The sequence below is a fragment of the Pinus tabuliformis genome, chromosome 2_2 (assembly GCF_031772625.1).
Source record: "Pinus tabuliformis cultivar Carrire ecotype Pingquan chromosome 2_2, CPIR1, whole genome shotgun sequence".
Taxonomy (NCBI): Eukaryota; Viridiplantae; Streptophyta; class Pinopsida; order Pinales; family Pinaceae; genus Pinus; species Pinus tabuliformis.
In genome coordinates, this window is record NC_142300.1 from 590,440,332 (window position 1) to 590,462,656 (window position 22,325).

The following is a 22,325-nucleotide window of genomic DNA, read 5'->3' on the forward strand; positions in this document are numbered from 1 at the left end:
AGAGAGAGAGTTTGGGGGAGAGATAGATGGACGTGGGAGATTGGAATCAAGAGAGAGAAGGAGAGACAAATGGAGTTGGAGGGGGAGATAGAGAGGGAAGGAAGAAGAAATACATAAGGGGAGAAATGTGGAGAGAGAGAGAGAGAGAGAGAGAGGAAGACGGAGGGGGAGAGAGATAGACAGATATGGAGAGTGTGTGCATGTTTGGAGGTGAAATATAGAGATTGAATAAGAAAGAGACAAATAAATATAAAAATAGATATTATTTAGTATTGTATAACCTGCCTAGTAGCCCCAAGGGTTAGCTAAATTGGTCGAGTTATTAAGTACCTCATCAATTGGGAGGTCACAGGGTCAATTCTCCTTGACACCCTTGGGGTTAGGCCCTGATAGTCTAGCCAACAGGCTTTAAAAGATTCCCTTCAGGGTCGATCTACCCAAATTCTTCCAAGGGAAAAAAATATAACCTGCCTAGATCCATCTTAACGTTAGATATATCAAGCACTCAGACAGATCAAATGTCTCAAGGTGCACACCTTTCCTCAAGTTTTTCACTTAAAAAAGAGGTTTTCACCTCGAGAGATTGGATCCCTCTCGACACTTGATAGATCTAGCGTTAAGATGGATCTAGGCTAGTTATATGTATTTGAAGTTTTTATGAGGAAAATCATACTTGGATATTTTGTATAATTTTAACATAATTGCATGTATTTGATGTCTGGTTTTGTATAAATTATAAATATATATTTTTCATTAAATTTATTTTTTTCACATCAATACCAAAGAATGGAGTGTTTAACATCGGGTTTAAGGGGTGGCAAAATGTTCTTGTAGGATTCAAGGTAATGTCTTGGAACCTCAACAACCTTTCATACAACATAGACAACATTGTGCCTACCTAGTTTCAAACCCCATATTCACATTCAACAAGTTGTGTGCACACCTAGGGGTTCACATGCCTCTTAACATGAATCCCAACCATCACCTTGCCATCAAGGAAGCCTAACATTGACATATGGTACCAAGAAGACAAATAATGATAATCATTGTTATGAAACCAAACCGTCTTTCGCAACTAAGAAAATATTCTTTTAGTTTCATATATTCCTAGGTAAATTATGTCTAATAACTTAGGTGGTGGGAAATGGCATAAATGTTTTTCCCAATATGAAAAAGACATCATTTTTGTATTAATATTAATGAAAATATGTAATTTACATCATCTAACATATACTGAATTTTATTTACCTGAATGACATGATATTATAATATGTTCAACATCTAATGTTTAGGCAATATGAAAATCCCCAAAAGGTTCAAAATAATTTCATAAGTGTCTAGTACTGCTATGTTCATAATGTATGTTCGAACTAGAAAAATAACATGGTATCCAAGTTAAAAACTAGTATCCTAATTTCAATGGATATGACTCTCATAATAAAAAATGTAGATATGCATGAAAAGTTAAGTCTTCAACTAAAGGAAATGTGTCCTCTACTAATTACTCAACACTTCTCCTTGTAGGTATTCTTCATAATGTATTTGACCCAACTATAAGCCCACTCCCATTTTGGATAACCTATCAATAATTTAATGTAATTCCCTATGAATGTGATCAAGGGGTATAACCCTAAATATTCTAATCAGCTCCATAACTCTAATAGTCCATTGATGCAGTAAATATGTGTTTAAGGAAGTATAAACTTTCATCCAATATATAACAACTTTTGAATCCCCTATCACTTGTAAGTTTAGATTGCTAAAGTGACATAATTAAAATGACTAACATAAACGACTGATTTGTACTATTGTATTACTTGTTAAGTAGTCATATTTTTGTCACTATTCTAAATTAGTCATTCACGCTAGTCATTTTTAGTTGTATTACTTATTAGCTAGTCATATATTTTAACCCGAGACTAAATTAGTCATTTATGCTAGTCATTTTTAGTTAATCACTTAATATTTCTCATTTTTTGTAGTATTTCACTTGGAAAGGCTACGATGAGTAGCATTTTCAGTGACCTAGTCACTAATTTCATCATTTTCTACTAGTGGTTGGAGGGGGGTGATGTGTAGATGGTTGCTACTAATTCAATAATATGATTTTTAGGTAGTTGTAAAATGAGGGTGGCTTAATGCAAGACCATATCATCTCTCACACATATTAATTGGAAAAAATGTAGGGAATATTGATGAACACCTCTTAGATGCACACTTGTTGATAGTAAACATGTTTGATGACTATTTCACCAAAACCATCCCATTTTTTTGCATAGGAGTAACCCCAACAAAATATATAGTAGCGAAGAAGAAACAATTGGTGGTGAAGTTAGTGGACTATCAACTCATAACAAGTTCCTATATAAGCTAGTCACAAATGGAATATTTCATCATTTTTTTTAGCATGAAATGTCTTTTCAATTATTAGAATCACATGTAGGAGTTGTACGAGGCCACTACACAGGAAATTCTACCCATGGAATATCCAGCGTGCCAGAATTTGGTGGCCAACTCTTCACCAATATGCTAAGGAATTTTGTCAGAGCCATGATGTATGCCAACAAGTTTGGAAACCATATAGAAGGATGAAATGACCTTATTTACACAATTAAAATTAGAGGAATTTGATAAGTGGGAAGTAGAATTTTTTGGGCCTATCAATGCACCAACAAAGAGATCAGGGGCTTGGTATACAATAACTATGACAAAATATCTTTCCAAGTGGGATGAAGCAAAAAAATTCAAGGACTACAACACATAAAAAACAACATGGTTTTTGTTTGAGAATGTAGGTATAAGGTTTGGATGTCCAAGAATCATTATGAATGATAAAGGAACCCAATTCTTAAATAATACAATTATTTCCTGAACAAAGTAATTTAAAGTTTATCATCAAAAGAGTACATAGTATCATCCTCGGGCTAATGGCATTATTGAGGCCTTCAATATGATCCTAGAAAACACCCTGACAAAAGTATGCAATAAAAATCAAGATGACTAGGATCTAAGAATTCCAATAGCCCTATGGGCTTACTTAACTACATGTAAGAAATTGATAGGGCAGACACCTTTCATACTAGCATAAGGGTAGGAAGTAGTGATGCCTTTGGAATTTATTATGCCAAGTCTAGGCATTGTTGCATTGGAAAAATTGTCTAATTCTAGCACAATAGAAAAGAGCTTGTCATAGCTACTACAATTAGAAGAAGACCACGTGATAGCAATATTTCACCAAAATTCCCAGAAAGCACGAGAGAAAGATTGGCATGACAGGTGTCTAAAATAGAAGAAATTTTAGTCAGGTAACTAGGTTTTGTTGTATGACAACAAATTTTTGAAATGTCACACTGTGGGCTTGTATATGATCAAGTTTGTGACAAAAGCATGTTTTATTCAATTGGAAAAATTAAATGGAGATCCAATAGAAGGTTTTTCAATAGGAGTTGCATGAAACTATGTAGGAGAAACTAACCTTATGCTCAATGCAAAAAAAAAACATTTATATATATGTCTTACTAGATTGAAAATGGAACCATGTAGAACTCAGAGAGGTATATTGAAAAGGGAACCATGTAGAACTCATGGAGGCTTACAAAAGGAATAACATCACGCAGAGGAGTAGGTCACACAATGTCAATAATTTATGAATATGCAAGTTCACAAAAAAGCAAATAGTTTTCAGGATTTAACACTTGGATAAAGTAGGAATGGAAAGGGGAAAAAGTGTTGGAAAACATCACCATTGACCACATAGGTTTAAAATAATAGTTGCGTAAACACTGAAAAACCATTTCATTAATAAAAGAGTGGTTGCACTTTAATGACAAAATCCATCGAGACAAGCAGATCTGATAGGAGCAACTACTAATGGGACGTCCACTCGCCTGAGTCTACATACCAATGTAATATGCACCTGGAGACGTCAATTCCAAATAATATTATATCACGCATGACAAATTTTGAATTTATGGCACCTAGAGAACCAAGTAGTATGGAATAGAGATATAAATTGCTTCCACTTAGTTACAAAGGCTCATTATGCTTAATGTGTTTGAAGAGCAGAGCGAGAACTCATACAGACAAGCCAGTAGAGAGTAAGAGTTATATGAAAGATAACATCCAAGATGAAAGAAATGAAGGGAGGAGCACTTGCACCTAAAAATAACGCCATAAAAGAAATCAAGGGCATCACAATCACCTCTACTCCCTATGCAACCCGCAGCACCAGGGTAAACCCCAACACCCACACCAAGCTTGTCTGACTCTCTGCAAGGAGTTTTCACAAGTGTATGTTCTACCAAGAAATCCCAATGTGACAACGATTCACTTGAAAAATGATCCAAAGTATCCCATGGTGATCTCTCTGATCCTACCTAGCGTTCTCAAATAGGGGAATATGCTCGATGTAATCCAAAACCTAAAATATCATACCATGACATTACAAATGTCAAGAAGTTCCAAAATTTGGAACTGGAGATATATTTACAACAAATTACAAGTATGGAAAATATAGTCATTAATGTAGAGAAACATGAGTTTTTGTATTGCGTGGCACAGTCATGTATCTTAAATTTTCTTCAAATCCTATATTTTGAATGGACCAGTGAGAGTAGTTTTTGTTAGAATTATTTATTGACTTGTCTCCATGAAGGGTTCCTCTGGCTGGACAAGCTGATTTTCATAAATACAAATGTCATTAAGAAAATAATAGGGTTGCCTACAGTGGATGAAGACGCATAAGCATTGTTTATGGAAAAATGTAGGGAGAAATCTCTTGCTGAAGAGGTTAACAAAAAATATGGCACACATAGGGTTGTGCATGATTTCTATTACCAATCATCTATGGAGACACAACCATATTTTCAATCCAAGTGATGGCATGCAAACTAATGTGAAAATGTTGCAAAGGATAGGTACCATCGAGAGTAATTATGGTAGTAGAAAAGTGTGTAGTGGGGTTCTAAATGAACTAGGACACCCTCTTGTTAAATCAGTTTCTGATAGACTAGAAGGAGGCATAAGACAAGAAAATTAAGTTCCAAAATGCATGGCTTATAATTCTTATTTCCTTAGTCAAATGGAGAGAACTAGAGGAGACATAGTTCTTAGAAGTGGTGCAAAAACCTTTTTTGGTGTCCTAGTAGGCCTCATTATGGCATACTTCACACAAATAGAGACAATTGAAAAATAATATCACATTCTACGTCTATAAGGAGCTGGTCAGGAAAACAATAGAAACCATACCATGCATATTGTGACATGGTGTAGAAGCTTACAAGGGGATTGTGTGATTTAAGGACACCCCAGATTTTATGTTCATTTAGCGGAAGGGATATCGTACTAGGCAGTGGATTCAAAGTTGCTATAGGTTAATGAAAATGGAGTTCAACAATATAATAAACAAATAGGAAGCATAGTGGAAAGTCCCAATGGAGGAGATAGATGATGTTGAGAACATCACAAGAAATTAGGATGTTATGCAAACTTTTCACAAAATAAAATAAAATATAGATCATTGACTTAAAAATTAGCCTCTTCAAGGGGGTGACCTCCTTTACATTACATAAATGAACAATTCTCGGATGATAGAAATGACAGGACATCCTTGGTATATATATGAGTCTAAGGGGTCACAATATAATCATAGCCTACATAAAAATAATAATGTAAGGGCATAACAATAACAATAGTTAGCTTCTATGGGGCACAACAATAACAATATGGGGTCTACATGGGCACAACAGTAACAATAGGGGGATACACTAATAATAATAATAAGGGGTCTACGCTAGTAACATAGGGACCTAACATGCCCCTCTCCTTCAAAAAAATTGTTTTCCTCAATGATTGAGTATTTATGGATGCTTTTGTATAAAATTGTCATCCTCCCATGTGGAATCTTCAGCAGATAAGTTCTTCCACTTAATAAGATATTTTGAAATTGATCAATTTCGTAACTGTCAGATTCTTGTTTTTGTGACTGCTTCAGGATCCAATATTATTTCTCCTTCTTCTTCAAGTTCTGGAAATACTGTTTGAATTGGGAGCTTGTCACTGATAAACTTATTTAATCATGAAACATGGAAAATTAGTTGTACTTAGCAAGATGTAGGTAGCTCCAATTTGTATGTCATAGTACCAAATTTTGTAACACTTTGTAAGGACCATAATACTTGGGTGATAATTTATTATCCTTCTTAACTTGCTTGAGAGACATTTGTTTGTATGGTTGTAGCCTTAAAAATACCCAGCTACCTACAACAAAAATCCTTCCACCACGATCTTGTTCCACCTATTGTTTCATTTGATTCTGCGTTGTAGTGAGGTGATCTGTTAATAGATGAAGAACTTGTTTTTGATGCTCGATGTGATCTTCCACTACTTGAACTTTAGAATTTTCTTTTAAACATGATGTCATATATGGTGGATGATGTCCATAAAGGACCATAAATGGGGTCATTTTTGTTGTAGTATGGAAGGAAGTGTTATACCATCATTTAGCCAGAGATAACCACTTGACCCATTGTGTTTGTTTATTAGATACAAAGCAACAAATATATCATTTAAAAAATTTGTTCACTATCTCAGTTTTCCCATCAGATTGAGGATGAAGGATGACTTGTGAGCTAGTTGATTACCAAGACAAGAAAATAATTCCATCCAAAAATTTCCAGTGAAAATGAGATTTTTATCACTTACAATAATGTTTGGGTTTGCATGTAGCTTTTGAATTGTTTCCATAAATGCGGTAGAAATTGTATTGGCTTTAAAATGATGAGATAATGCACAAAAGTGTGCATACTTGGTAGTTATATCAACTACCACCATGATGGCACTCTTTCCATCAGACTTTGGTAAACCTATGATAAAATCCATTGAGACATCCTCCTAACGTTGACTTAGAATGGCTAAAGGTGGTAATATACCTGGGGTCTTAATTGTATCAACTTCATTTTGTTGGCAAACCAAACATTGTACCACAAGCTTCTTAATATAATATTTAAGGCCATCCCAAAAAAAATCCTTCTTGACCCTGTGAAATTTTTTTTAAAATCCTGAGTTCCCTCCTAAGGCGGAGGTGTACAATTCCAAAAGAATCTTCTGTTTTAGTTGGGAATTATTACATAGATATAAGCAATCTTTGTACAATAATGAATCATTTTTCTAGATAAATGTATCATATATACTGGGATCTTGTTGCAACTTTTGAATGAGTATCCACACCTCTTCGTCATTCTTCCATTCATCCCTTGCTTTAATTATCCAATCAGTTTTGATATAGAAATGGCATGGAGCATTGCTTCCACATGCTCGTTCTTTCTTGAGAGTGCATCCACAACAATATTTTTCTTCCCTTTTTTGTAGATTATTTCACAATCATAACCCAACATCTTTGTGATCCATTTTTGTTGATCTTTTGAAGATAATTTTATTCCAACAAGTATTTAACACTATTGTGATATGTTTTTAGCTTGAAGTGTCATCCCATTAGGTAAGGTTTCCATTTCTTTAGTGCATGTAGTATTGCCAACATTTCCTTCCCATAAATAGGTTTGTGTAAATACTTTCCCTTGATCTGACAACTTTAGAAAGAAATGGATCTTCCTTCTTGCATTAAAACAACACCAATTCCATTTCCTAAGGCATCACATTTGATAAAAAATATTTTTGTGAAGTTTAGTGTAGCTAAGACTGGTGCTTGGCACATTACCTCTTTAAGATGTTTAAAGGCCTTAGTTTCTTATGGAGTCTAAGAAAATGCATCTTTCTTTAGTAATATTATTAGAGAGACTGCTATTCTCCCATAATTATTAACAAACTTGTGATAATACCCCCTCAGCCTAAGAAATCCTGAAAGATTCTTTAAGATTGTGGTTACCTTCCATTCCTTGATGGCTTTAATTTTGTTAGGGTCTACCTTAGCACCATCATGAGATACAATATTCCATATCTTGTACTCCAAAGAAACATTTGGAGGTTTTTTCATATACTTGTTTCTCCTCCAATATTTTGAGCACCGTATAAACATGTTGAACGTGATCCTTTTAAGACTTATTGTAGATTAGTATATCATAAAAAAATACTAACAAAAATTTTCTTAGGGTGGGTTTGAAAATGGGATTTATCAAACCTTGAAATGTGGAAGGTGCATTAGTAAGTACAAAAGGAATGACCAAAAAATCATAATGAACTTCATGAGTTTTGAATTCTTTTTTCAGAATGTCTTCAGTCTTCATTCTAATTTGATGATATCTTGAACAAAGATCTAGCTCAGTGAAGTAAATTGCTCCATGTAACTCATTCAACAATTCGTCAGTGATAGGAATCCGAAATTGATCTTTAATAACGATCCTATTGAGCTCCCTATAATCCAGACATGTATGCCATGATCCATGCTTCTTGTGCATCAATACTACTAGAGCAGAGAAAGATCTTTGACTAGGTTGAATTATATCACCCTCTAGCATTTCTGCAACCATATGTCAATTTAACTCTTTTGGGAATAGTGATATCTTTAAGGCCTTATGTTTGGAGGAACACTTCCTGGAATCAACTAAATAGCACAATCATAATAAAAAATAGGTGGGAGGACTTTAGGAATCTCAAATACCTTGGAATGATTATCCAAGACATTTTGGAGATTTAGAGAAATAGGTGTTTTCGATGTTTGAAGCTCTAGTGAGTATAATTGTTCAATTACGCCCTATTGTTCTTTCTTCAAAATATTTGTCATGCCATTAGAGATAATTATCTTCCCTGGTCTCCCTGAGATACCCCTTAATTCAATTTCCTTTCCTTCCCAAAAAATATTCAAGAAAATTGCTTGAAAATTAAAAGTTATCATCCCCAAAGATTGTAACCATTATACTCCTAGTACAACATCAACACCATTGTTGGGTCCCTATAATACTAGTGATTACCCCATTACTATTGAAGTTGTACCCCTTATTTATATTTTTGTGCCCCTATTACCCCCATGTTGTGATTTATGTGCCCCATAGAATCCCTCTATTGTTATTTTTGTGGCTTTATATTATTATTGTTAGGTCGGCTGGATTATATTGTGACTCCTTAGACTCCTATATATAGAAAGGAGGTTTTGTCATTTGTATCATCCAAGAATCGTTCATTTATGTAATGTAAAGGAGGTTTCCCCCTCGAAGAGGCTGAATTCTAAGGCGTTGATCTATCTTTTCTTGAGCTGGTTTCATAACATTTGGTATCAAAGCTTTGGATTCTAGGGTTTCGCTGCTCCAAACAGGTCATCTTGGAATTTTCGCTATAACTTTTTCTCTGTGACGTTTCAGAAGTTGCAAAAAAAACCCATTTGAGAATAAATCGTGCTAAACCGTGGATCCAAATTTTAGAGCTTTTCGCGCCATATTTGTAGAGATATGATCTGAGGAAGTTGGTCTTTTTGCAAACTCCTGAATTACATTCAAAACAGGTGACCTGGGGAAAATCGTCATAACTTTCTCTCTGGGGATTGGATTGAAATTTTGTAAGAAGGTACAAAAAGAGGATCGACTGTAGTTTCTTGTATGCGTGTTTCAGATCCAAAGGTTGAAACAGTGACTCGTGGAACGTCATACAAATTTGCTCTACTGAACTAGTCTAAAAGCAAGTCATTGTGGGAGATTTCACATAACTCTTCCTTGGAGAATCCAATTTAGGTAAGACTTGTGGCATTGGAAAGAGGACACAGAACGCTACTATAGGTCACAATTTTAGAACTGGAGGATTCGAAATTGTAGAGATACATCAAATTCAATATCAGGCTTCTATAAAGTGAAAAAAGGTGTGTAGTTTTTTTTAAATTTTTGTGTAAGCTTGGTTTAACGGAATTCAAAGGGCATAGTAAAGCATTATTATCGGAAACTGATGCCCCAAGGAAAGAAAATGCAAACACCTAGTATGAAACCTGAAAGCTCTAGCATGACTCATGAAGAAGAGGAAGAAATGCTACATGATATATCAAAATTACAAGAACAAGTGCAACAAATGTCACGCTCACAAAAGCTAACAGAAGCTAAGATAAATGGCGTGGAATCTAAGATAAATGGAGTGGAATCTAAGATAAAGGTCATGTAAGCTAAGATGGATGATTCAAAGACATATTTGAAGAGAGAAATGGCAGATTTGAAGACAGACATGGCAGATTTGAAGACAGATTTGACAAATTTTCTACAAGAAATACTTACTAATGGTGAAAAGGTTGTAAAGGAAACTCATGATGTGAACAAAAGTAATGTTAATCATGATTCTATAGACTCTAATGTTGGATCGAACACCCACCATATTCCAAAAATCGATATGAGGAAGTTTGATTGCAAGGATCCCGCCACATGGATATTACAGATGGAGCAGTTCTTCGATCTCAATAATGTGCAAAACACACAAAAGGTATGTATGGCAACTGTATATTTGGAGTCAGTTTGTATGGTATCAATGGCTTTGCTCTCGTAAACAATTTATCACTTGGGAAATTTTTACGGAAGAATTGACAGCACATTATGAAGATACAAAAAGCAACACTTTTTTTAGCCAATTGATAAGTCTCAAACAAAAAGGTTCAGTAATGGAGCACATTGAGGAGTTCCAAAAATTGAACATAAGGGTAAAAGATATTCTAGAGGAGCATAGGATTGATGTGTTCATAGGGTCTTTAAAGGATAATATCCAACATGATGTTCACCTTTGGGAACCTGATTCATTAGAGAAGGCATTCAGGTTAGCAAGAAAAATGGAAAGCAAAATTATGGCAACCAGGAAGCATACTACTCACAACTATAAAGACGGAAGTGTTGTTGCCCCTAGTCTTCCACAACCTATAAGGTTGACACCACAAAAATTGGAAGAAAAAAGAGCAAAAGGGCTTTGTTACAGTTGTGATAGCAAATACACTAAAGGTCATAAGTGTGCTGAGAATAAATTATTCTACACAGATTGTGAAGAGGAAGAAGAAAAGGAGCAAGAAAGGTCAAAAAAAGAAGATATACTCCAGGAACAAAGCCTAGATGAAGAACAAATAAATCCGACCATATCTTTTAATTCATTGGTGGGAATTATCACTCCTCAAACCATCAAGATAGAAGGACAAATCAAGAAGAAAAAGGTAATAGTGTTGATTGATTCAGGAAGCACCCACAATTTTATTCATTGTAGGGTAGCAAAAGAATTGAATTGCTTCCTATATCCAACACCAAAGTGTCAAGTGATGATTGCAAATGGAGGAACAATAAATTGCTCTGGAAGGTGCCATAATATCAAGCTATCCATGGGAGAATATGTATTGACTAGCCCAATGCTTTCCATTTCAATGGGAGGTGCTGATGTTGTACTAGGAGTCTAATGGCTACAATCCTTGGGTACAATAGCTTTTAATTTTCAAGAACTTTTCATCAAATTTTCTACGGAAGGGAAGGAAGTTGAATTAAGGGGTATTGCAGGGAAACCAGGAAAGATAATCAGCTCTAATGGTATGAAAAAGCTTCTAAAAAAGGAGCAAAGAGGTGTAATTGCACAATTATGTTCGCTAGATGTTTCCACATCGGAATCATCTATTTCTCTAGATCTCCAAAAAGTCCTGGACAATCATTCCAAGGTATTTGAGACTCCAAAAGGTCTCCCACCTATGCGTGATCATGATCATGCTATTCATCTGATTCCAGGAAGTGTTCCTCCAAACATCAGGCCGTACAGATATCCCTATGTCCAAAAAAGTGAAATTGAACGTATGGTTGCTGAAATGCTAGAGGCTGGTATAATTCAACCAAGTCAAAGTTCTTTCTCTGCTCTAGTAGTATTGGTGCACAAGAAGGATGGATCATGGCGCATGTGTCTGGATTATAGGGAGCTCAACAAGCTCACTATTAAGATAAGTTCCCCATTCCTGTCATTGATGAATTACTGGATGAATTGCATGGATCAATTTACTTCACCAAGTTGGATCTTCATTCGGGATATCATCAAATCAGAATGAAGATTGAAGACATCCGAAAATGGCATTTAGAACTCATGAGGGTCATTATGAATTTTTGGTCATGCCTTTTGGCCTTACCAATGCACCTTCAACATTTCAAGGTTTGATGAATTCAATTTTCAAACCATTCCTTAGAAAATTTGTGTTAGTATTTTTTGATGATATACTAATCTACAGCAAGTCTTGGAAGGATCATGTTGAACATGTTGACAGGGTGCTACAACTATTGGAGGAGAAACAATTATATGCAAAAAGATCCAAATGTTTCTTTGGAGTCCAGGAAGTGGAATATTTGGGTCATATTGTATCTCATGAAGGAGTTAAGGTAGACCCTAGCAAAATTAAAGCCATTAAGGAATGGAAAATCCCCACATCCATAAAGCATCTGCGAGGATTTCTTGGGTTGACAGGGTATTATCGCAAGTTTGTTAAGAATTATGGGAGAATAGCAGCACCTCTAACAACATTATTGAAGAAAGATGCATTTTCATGGACTCCGGAAGCAACAAAGGCCTTTGAACATCTTAAAGAGGCAATGTGCCAAGCACCGGTCTTAGCTACACCGAACTTCACAAAAACCTTTATTGTGGAATGTGATGCTTCAGGAAATGGAATTGGTGCTGTTCTAATGCAAGATGAAAGACCCATTGCTTTTGAAAGTCATCCAATCAAGGGAAAGTTTTTAAGCAAAGCTATTTATGAGAAGGAAATGTTGGCAATACTCCATGCACTTAAGAAATGGCGACCCTACCTAATGGGAAGACACTTCAAGGTAAAAATGGATCATGATAGCCTTAAATACTTTTTAGAACAAAGATTATCCTCTGAAGAGCAACAAAAGTGGGTCACAAAGATGTTGGGTTATGACTTTGAAATCATCTACAAAAAAGGGAAGCAAAATGTGGTGGCAGATGCACTCTCAAGAAAGGATGAGGATGTGGAAGCATTGTTGTGCGTCATTTCTATTATCCAACCAGATTGGATAAACGAAGCAAGGGAGGAATGGAAGAATGATGAAGAAGTGTGGGCACTTATTCGAAAGCTACAACAAGATTCCAGTATGTCTGATACATTTAGCTGGAAAAATGATTCATTATGGTACAAAGATCGCTTATACCTCTGTAAGAATTCCCAGCTAAAACAAAAGATTCTTATGGAATTGCACACTTCTCCCTTAGGAGGGCACTCAGGATTTTTAAAAACTTACCACAGGGTTAAGAAGGAATTTTTTTGGGATGGCCTTAAATCAGATATTCAAAAGTTTGTGGCGGAATGTTTGGTTTGCCAACAAAATAAAGTTGAAACAATTAAGACACTGGGTCTATTACAACCTTTATCCATTCCAAGCCAACGTTGGGAGGAGGTTTCAATGGATTTTATCACAAGTTTACCCAAGTCTGAGGGAAAGAGTGTCATCATGGTGGTAGTTGACAGACTTACCAAGTATGCACACTTTTGTGCATTATCACATCCATTTAAAGCCAGTACAGTTTCTACTGCATTTATGGAAACAATTCAAAAGCTACATGGAAACCCAAAGATTATTGTAAGTGACAGAGATCCCATTTTCACTGGAAATTTTTGGACAGAATTATTTTCTTGTCTTGGTACTCAGTTAGCTCATAGCTCATCTTATCATCCTCAATCTGATGGGAAAACTGAGATAGTAAACAAATGTTTGGAAGGATATCTTCGTTGCTTTGTATCTGATAAACAGACACAATGGGTCAAATGGTTGCCTCTGGCTGAATGGTGGTATAACACTTCCTTCCATACAGCAACAAAAATGACCCCATTTATGGCACTTTATGGGTATCAACCACCATCCATCACATCATATTTAAGAGAAAATTCTAAGGTTCAGGCAATGGAACATCACATCGAACATCAACAACAAGTCCTCCAACTCTTAAAGGATAACCTCGTGTTGGCACAAAATAGAATGAAACAACAGGCAGATCAACATCGCAGTGAAAGAATTTTTGATGTAGGTGATTGGGTATTCCTACGGCTACAACCATATAAGAAAATGTCCCTAAAGCAAGCTAAGAAGGATAATAAATTATCACCAAAGTATTATAGTCCGTACAAGGTGTTGCAAAAGATTGGTACTATGGCATACAAATTGGAGCTTCCTGCAGCTTCTCGATTGCACCCAGTTTTCCATGTTTCATGTTTAAAGAAGGTTATAGGCGACAAGCTCCCAGATCAAACAATATTTCCAGAACATGACGAGGAAGGAAAAATTATATTGGAACTAGAAGCAGTCACAGAAACAAGAACTCGACAACTACGAAATCGATCAATTTCAGAGTATCTTATCAAGTGGAAGAACTTATCCGCTGAAGATTCCACATGGGAGGATGAGAATTTTATGCAGAAGTATCCAGAACTACTCAAGCGTTGAGGACAACACTTTTTTGAAGGAGAGGGGCATGTTGGGTCCCTATAATACTAGTGATTACCCCATTACTATTGTAGTTATACCCCTTATTTATATTGTTGTGCCCCTATTACCCCCATGTTGTTATTTCTGTGCCCCATAGAATCCCTCTATTGTTATTTTTGTGGCTTTATATTATTATTGTTAGGTCGGCTGGATGATATTGTGACTCCTTAGACTCCTATATATAGAAAGGAGGTTTTGTCATTTGTATCATCCAAGAATTGTTCATTTATGTAATGTAAAGGAGTTTGCCCCCTCGAAGAGGCTGAATTCTAAGGCGTTGATCTATCTTTTCTATATTTTCTTGAGCTGGTTTCATAACAACCACCCATTGGAATGGAAATCATTGGACTATTCAATAAATATTCCCCTATGATTAGCTTGATATTATGGCACTTTCCAGATCAATTTATACTTCCTCCACTTGCAACCACCACTTGACACTCCTGTGTTGGATATAGAAAGAAATTCAATTCCTTGGATATCTTATAATGAATAAAATTATGGGCACTACCTGAACCAATAAACACTATTACCTATTTATTATTGATATATCATTCTATCTTGAGAGTTTGAGGAGTGGTAATTCCCGCCAATGCATTACAAGATATGGTCAAAATCATTTCTTCTTTATCTAGGTTTGGTTCCTTATGTATATCCTCTTCTTTTGATGTTTATTGTTCCTTTTCTTATTCCTCTTCACAATATATGTAAAATAATTTATTCTCAGCACACTTATGACCTTTAGTGTATTTTCTATCTTAATTGTAACAAAGTCCTTTTTCTCTTTTTTCCTCCATTTGTTTTGGTGTCAACCTTATATGTCAGATCCCTATAATACTAGTGATTCCCCCATTACTATTTTCATTGTAGCCCTTATTGTTATTGTTGTGCCCCTATTTTCCCCATATTGTTATTATTGTGCACCATACAAGCCCATTATTGTTATTTTTGTGCCCTTATATTATTATTATGTTAGCTTTGATTATATTGTGACCGCTTAGACTCTTATATAGAGAAAGGAGGTTTTTTCATTTGTAGCATCCAAGAATTGTTCATTTGTGTAATTTAAAGGAGGTTTCCCTCTTGAAGAGGCTGATTTCTAAGTTGTTGATCTATATTTTCTATCTTTTTGTGAGTTGGTTTCATAACATTTGGTATCAGAGCTTTGGATTCTAGGGTTTTTCTACTCCAAAACAGGTCATCGTGGTGTTTTCACTATAACATTTTTTGTTTGTGATGTTTTAAAAGCTAAAACAAAAACCCATTTGTGAAGAAATATCAATGATCATCAGGTATGAATTTCAAAACTTGTCTCACTATATTTTCAAAGATAAAATCCAAGGAAGTTATGTTTTTTTGCAGGCTCCCAAATTACATCCCAAACAAGTGACCTTCAGAAAATCATCATAAATTTCTCTCTAAGTATCAGGTTGAAATTTTGTAAGACATTATAGAAAGGGGATGGACTATAGTTTTCTATGCATCATTGTCAGGTCTAAAGGTTGAAACAGTGACACATGGCACTTCGTACAATTTCGCTCTACTGAAAAAGTGTATAATCAAGTCATCTTGGGAGATTGGGCATAACAGTTTCTTGGAGAATCCAATTTCAGTCAGACTTATGGAGTTGGAAAGAGGACTCGTAGGGCTACCATAGTTTGTAATTTCAAACCTTGGAGATCTGAAATTTTAGAGATACATCAAATACAATATTGAGCTCCTACAAAGTGAAAAAAGGTGTGTAGTTTTTTTAAAATTTTGTGTGAAAAATTAGTTTGAAGGAATACAAAGGGGATAGTGAACCATAATTATCATTAATTGATGCCCCAAAGAAATAAAATGGAAGCACCTAGTAAGCAACCTGAAATCTCTAGCATGAATCATCAAGAAGAGGAAGAAATGAAACATGATATATCAAAATTACGAGACCAAGTGCAACAAAATCCACTCTCAAAAAAAGTAACAGAAGCTAAGATGGATGGTTTAAAGAAAGACATGGAAGCTAAGATGGATGGTGTGGAAGATAATATGGATGGTTTAAAAAACGCATGGAGGCTAAGATGGATGGTTTAAAGAAAGGCATAGAATCTAAGATGAATGATGTGGAAGCTAAGATGGATGTCATGGAAGCTAAGACGAATGGTTTAAAGAAAGGAATGGAAGATAAGATGGATGGTTTACAAGAAAAACTTAAAGGCAACATGGAAGATTTGAAGACAAATTTGACAAATCTTCTACAAGAAATGCTTACTAATGGTGAAATGATAGTAAAGGAAACTCACGATGAGAACAAAATAAATGTTAATCATGATTTCATAGACTCTAACGTTGGATAGAAGACCCACCATGTTTCAAAGATCGATATGAGGAATTTTTATGGCAAGGATGTTGTAACATGGATACTACAGATGGAGAAATATTTCCATCTCCATAATGTGCAAAACACACAAAAACTACGCATTTAAATTTATATTTGGAACCAAATCAGTTTGTATGGTATCGATGCCTTTGATCTCGTAAACAAATTGTCACATGGGAAATTTTTACGGATGAAATGATAGCACATTATGAGGATACAAAATGCAACACTTTTTTTAGCCAAATGATAAATCTCAAACAAAAGGGTTCAATGATGGAGCACATTGAGGACTTCCAAAAATTGAATATCAGGGTAAAAGATATTCCAGAGGAGCATATGATTGATGTGTTCATAGGGACTTTAAAGGATAACATCCAACATGAGGTTCGCCTTTGGGAACTTTATTCGTTGGAGAAGGCATTTAGGTTGGAAAGAAAAATTATGGCAATAAGGAAGCCTACCACTCATAATTATAAAGATGGAAGTGTTGTTGCCCCTATCCTTCCATAACCTACAAGGTTGACACCACATTAATTGGATGAAAAAAGAGCAAAAGGGCTTTGTTACAGTTCTGATAGAAAATGCACTAAAGGTCATAAGTGTGATGAGAATAAATTATTTTACATATATTGTGAAGAGGAGGAAGAAAAGGAACAAGAAATGTCAAAAGAAGAGGATATACACTAGGAACAAACCCTAGATAAAGAAGAAATGAATTTGACCATATCTTGTCATGTACTGGCCGGAATTACCACTCCTCAAACTATCAATATAGAAGGACGCATCAAGATGAAAAAGGTAATAGTGTTTATTGATTCGGGAAGTACCCATAATTTTATTCATTGTAAGATAGGCAAGGAATTGAATTACTTCCTATATTCAACACCAGAGTCTCAAGTGATGGTTGCAAGTTGAGGAACAATAAATTGGTCTTGAAAGTGCCATAATATCAAGCTATCCATGGGAGAATATGTATTTAATAGCCCAATTCTTTCCATTATAATGGGTGGTGTTGATGTTGTAGTAGGATTCCAATGGATACAATCCTTGGGTACAATAGCTTTTAATTTTCAAGAACTTTTCATGAAATTTTCTTCAGAAGGAAATGAAGTTGAATTGAGGGGTATCGTAGGGAAGCTAGGAAATATAATCAGCTCTAACAGAATGAAAAAGCTTCTAAAGAAATAACACAGAGGCGTAATTACACAATTATGTTCGCTAGAGGTTCCCACATCGAAATCATCTATTTCTCAAGATCTCCAAAAAGTCTTGGACAATCATTCCAAGGTATTTGAGACTCCCAAAGGCCTCCCACCTATTTTTTATCACGATCATGCTATTTATTTTACTCCAAGAAGTTTTCCTCCAAACATTAGGCCTTATAGATATCCCTATGCCCAAAAGAGTGAAATTGAACGTATGGTTGCAGAAATTCTAGGGGCTGGTATAATTCAACCTAGTCAAAGTTCTTTCTTTTCTCCAGTAGCATTGGTTCACAAGAAGGATGGATCATGGCACATGTGTCTGGATTATAGGGAGCTCAAAAAGCTCACTATTGAAGATAAATTTCCCATTCCTGTCATTGATGAATTATTGGATGAATTGCATGGATCAATTTACTTCATGAAGTTGGATCTTCGTTCAAGATATCATCAAATCAGAATGAAGATTGAAGACATTCTGAAAACAGCATTTAGAACTCATGAGGGTCATTATGAATTTTTGTCATGCCTTGGCCTTACCAATGCACCATCTACATTTCAAGGTTTGATGAATTCCATTTTCAAACCCTTCCTTCGAAAATTTGTGTTATTATTTTTTGATGGTATACTAATCTCCAACAAGTCTTGGAAGGATCATGTTAAACATGTTGACAGGGTGCTCAAACTATTGGAGGAGAAACAATTATATGTGAAAAGCTCCAAATGTTTCTTTGGAGTACAAGAGGTTGAATATCTGGGTCATATTGTATCTCATGAATGTGTTAAGGTAGACCATAGCAAAATTAAAACCATTAAGGAATGAAAAATCCCCACATCCATAAAGCATCTACGAGGATTTCTCTAGTTGACAGGGCATTATCACAAGTTTTCTAAGAATTATGGGAGAATAGCAGCACCTCTAAGAACATTATTGAAGAAAGATGCATTTCATTGACTCCAGTAGAAACGAAGGCCTTTGAACATCTTAAAGAGGAAATGTGCCAAGCACCGGTCTTAGCTACGTCAGACTTCACAAAAACCTTTATTTTGGAATGTGATGCCTCAGGAAATGGAATTGGTGTTGTTTTAATGCAAGAAGAAAGGGCCCATTACTTTTGAAAGTCATCCAATCAAAGGAAAGTATTTACACAAAGCTATTTATGAGAAGGAAATGTTGGAAATACGACATGCACTTAAGAAATGGTGACCCTGCCTAATGGGTAGACACTTCAAGATAAAAATGGATCATGATAGTCTTAAAGACCTTTTAGAACAAATGTTATATTTAGAAGAGCAGCAAAAATGGGTCACAAAGATGTTGGGTTATTACTTTTAAATCATTTAAAAAAAGGGAAGAAAAATGTTGTGGCAGCTGCACTCTCAAGAAAGGATGAGAATGTGGAAGCATTTCTTTGCACCATTTCTACTATCCAACCATATTGGATAAATGAAGCATGGGATGAGAGGAAGAATGACGAAGAAGTGTGGGCACTCATTCAAAAGTTACAAAAAGATCCTAGTACATTTGATACATTTAGCTAGAAAAATGATTCGTTATGGTACAAAGATCTCTTATACCTATGTAAGAATTCCCAACTCAAACAAAAGATTATTATGGAATTGAACACCTCTCCTTTAGGAGGGCACTCGAGATTTCTAAAAACTTACCACAGGGTTAAGAAATAATTTTTTTTTGATGGCCTTAAATCGGATATTCAAAAGTTTGTAGTGGAATGTTTGGTTTTCCAAAAAAATAAACTTGAAGCAATTAAGATCCAAGGTCTATTACAACCTTTATCCATTCTAATCCAATGTCAGGAGGAAGTTTCAAAGGGTTTTATCACAGGTTTACCCAAGTCTGAAGGAAAGAGTGTTATCATGGTGGTAGTTGATAGACTTACCAAGTATGCACACTTTTTTGAATTATCTCATCCATTTAAAGCAAGTACAGTTTCTACTGCATTTATGGAAACAAATAAAAAGCTACATGGAAACCCAAAGATTATTGTAAGTGATAAAGATCCCATTTTCACTAGAAATTTTTAGACATAATTATTTTCTTGTCTTGGTACTCAGTTAGCTCATAGCTTACCTTATCGTCCTCAATCTGATGGGAAAAGTGAGATAGCAAAGAAATGTTTGGAAGGATATCTTCATTGCTTTGTATTTGATAAACAGACACAATGGGTCAAATGGTTTCCTGTCGCTAAACGGTGGTATAACACCTCCTTCCATACTGCAACAAAAATGACCCCATTTATGGCACTTTATGGATATCATCCACCATCCGTCACATCATATTTAAATTCTAAGTTTCAAGCAGTGGAAGATCAGATCGAGCATCAACAACTAGTTCTCCAACTCTTAAAGGATAACCTCAATTTGCCGCAAAATAGAATGAAACAACAGGAAGAGAAACATCGTAACGAAAGAAGTTTTGACGTAGATGATTGGGTATTCCTATAGTTATGACCATATAAAAAAATTTCCCTCAATCATGCTAAGAAGGATAATAAATTATCACCAAAGTATTATGGTCTGTATAAGGTGTTGTAAAAGTTAGGTACTATGGCATACAAATTAGAGCTTCCTACAGCTTCTTGAGTGCACCTAGTTTTCCATGTTTCATGCTTAAATAAAGTCTATAGGTGACAAGCTCCCAGTTCAAACAATATTTCTAGAACTTGATGAGGAAGGAAAAATAATAGTGGAACCTGAAGCAGTCACAGAAACTATAACTTCATAGCTTCGAAATTGATCAATTTCAGAGTATCTCATGAAGTGTAAGAACTTACCCACTGAAGATTCCACATGGAAGGATGAGAATTTTATACAAAAGCATCCAGAACTACTCAAGCATTGAGGAAAACACTTTTTTGAAGGAGAGGGGCACGTTAGGCCCTTATAATACTAGTGATTCCCCCATTACTATTATCATTGTAGTTCTTAGTGCTATTGTTGTTCCCCTATTGTCCCCATATTATTATTATTATGGTCCATAGAAGCCCACTATTGTTATTTTTGTGCCATTCTATTATTATTGTTATGTCGGATTTGATTATATTGTGACCCCTTAGACAACTATATATAGAAATGAGGTTTTTTCATTTGTAGCATCCAAGAATTGTTCATTTCTGTAATGTAAAGGAGGTTTCCCCCTTGAAGAGGTTGATTTCTAGGTCGTTGATCTATCGTTTCTATATTTTTGTGAGATGGTTTCATAAAATTGTAGGCTGTGGAAGACTAAGATCAAAAACACTTCCATCTTTATAGTTTTGAGTGGTACACTTCCTTGTTGCAATAATTTTTCTTTCAACTGTTCTTGCCACCCTAAATTCCTTATCCAATGAATCAGGTTCCCAAAGGTGAACCTCATGTTGTATGTTATCCTTTAAAGTCCCTATGAAGACATAAAACTTATGCTCTTATGGAATATCAGTTACCCTAATGATCCAAGGGATCAGTTTATTGTTATCGTATAGATTTCCCATCAAATAGTGTTTCCACCTTTTCACACTTTGCACCAATGCATACAGTTCCTTGTCATAAGTAGGATAGTTAACTACTACACCATTAAAAGTATCAGAATGGTAACATATGGGCTTACCATGTTGCATCAAAATGGATCCCATGGCATAGTCACTTGCATCTGTTTGTATCTCAAATGGTTGTCTTAAATCACGAAGTGAAAGAACTAGAGTTGTACTAATTCTCTCCTTCAATGCATCAAAAGCCTTTTGTTGCTTGTCTCCCCACTTAAAAACCTGCTTATTGCTTGTCAAGGCATATAATGTAGCTGCAATTGAATAAAAGTTAGAAATAAACTTTCTCCAATATTGGATTGCTCCCAAAATGCTTCCCACCTTAGTTACATTAGTGGGCTCAAGCTAATCAAAAATGAATTTGACCTTTGAGGGATCTATCTTCAATTCACCGCGTCCAACAATATGTCCCAAATAAACTAATAAGGTCTTTCCAAACTCACATTTACAAATCTTTAAAAACAAATTTTCTTTCTTCAATACATATAAGACATGTTTCACATGCCTGACATGTTCTTCATGACACTTGTTAAATATTAATATGTCATATAAGTAGAAAATTACAAAATCATCAAGAAAAGGCCTTAAGACATTGTTCATAACTCGCATGAATGTTGCAAGAGCATTAAAAAGCCCAAATGGCATAACCAACCATTCAAGTAAACCTTGCTTTGTTTTGAAATTTGTCTTCCATATGTCTCCTTTAGCAATCCTAATCCGAGGATAACCACTTCTCAAGTCCAATTTAGTGAAATACACAACATCTTTCAATGGATCAAGAAAATCA